Source organism: Haplochromis burtoni, unplaced genomic scaffold (genome assembly GCF_018398535.1).
Source record: "Haplochromis burtoni strain Fernald_Lab_line unplaced genomic scaffold, NCSU_Asbu1 Contig_6253, whole genome shotgun sequence".
Taxonomy (NCBI): domain Eukaryota; kingdom Metazoa; phylum Chordata; class Actinopteri; order Cichliformes; family Cichlidae; genus Haplochromis; species Haplochromis burtoni.
Window position 1 is genome coordinate 1 of NW_024588614.1, and position 1,309 is coordinate 1,309.

Genomic DNA, 1,309 nt, shown 5'->3' on the forward strand with positions numbered 1-1,309 from the left:
GGTCAGAGCCGTTCTCATACACGTGGACCTTCCTGTTGTTTGCATCCTTCCACTCCACTTTAGCATCTTTAGGCAGGCAAACTGTGGTTTTGCAGATCAGCTGGACAGACTCCACCCCTGAATCCACCCCCACCCAGGGGACTGAGAGGACAACAAAGCACAACATGAGCTGTAGTAACAACATCTGAAGCCTGTACAACAAAAAGCAGGATTCTGGCTTATCCAGGTAATTTGAGGGTAAACCCTGAGTTTTCTGCACTATGAAGGTTGTTCATTTCTTAGCGCAGTACATCGCCATGGTAACTTGTGCTGTGAACCTTGCCTACTCCAGATCATTTTAAGATCCAGAGATCAGCATTCATAAAATCACCTCTAACTGACTTAACAAATCTCTGGAAGTTTTTTTAATAGCATCTAACGTCTTTGCGTTCCTGTGATGAACATCAGTAAAATATATTGTCAGAAGGAACCTTATTACTTGATCTTTTCCTCTGTTGGCAGCAAAAGATTTTACAACAGTTTTGTTGTCCTATAATCTAATGTGTGTATGTATATTATATATATGATCCTACAACAGGACAAGTGCACTGTACTTCATATCATGTCATGTAAACTTTGTATGAAGACTATGTTTGAATTCAGTTCTTATATTTAATGTTTACTCTGAAACCTTAAACATCAGTGAGTCTGCAGCTGTAAGGAGCAGCTGATGTTCAGGGTTCAGATTAAAATCAGCCGGCAGCTTTCACTCACATTTTTATTCACAGCATGTTTTGAGTGTGAATTTTCTGGTGTGGGAATCTGTTTTACATGTGCAGCACAATACTAAAAACCCAAAGAAGGACAAACTCTGTCACAGGAACACCTGTGTATTAATTTAGTGAAGATAATGTAAAAATGTTGTTGTGCTTGATATTAAACTGCTGCTGGTAAATGGGCTGGTTCTTATTGAGCACTTTTCTACTCTCAGCACTCAAACACTTAGTACAACTTGCCTCATTCACACAAACATTCTTTTTCTATGTGTTGCGACGTGCTTTTTATCTAACATTCACACACAGTCATACTCTGATGGATGCACCAGAGGTTAGCATGTTGCCCAAAGATATTTGACATGCAGACTGGAGCAGCCAGAGATCAAACTACCAACCTTCCAATTAGCAGATGACCTCCTGAGCTACAGCCACCCTGAGGGTCTTTTACAGTGCTGGAAACACAGAACTTCTGCTGACCATCGGCATTATGGGTAGTGTAGGAGGAGACACTCACCTGACATGAAATAGTGCCGGAAATGAAATAAAAGACCTCC

General features: G+C 40.8%; 1 long non-coding RNA gene across 1 annotated transcript; it reads right to left on the minus strand.

Moving 5' to 3' along the window:
• Positions 1 to 44: 44 nt before the first annotated feature.
• Positions 45 to 1,309, minus strand: LOC106633018. Its single transcript, XR_001336070.1, has 2 exons — positions 1,270 to 1,309; positions 45 to 141 (listed from the first exon to the last, which is right to left on the minus strand). It is a non-coding gene; the product is annotated as an uncharacterized LOC106633018 (long non-coding RNA).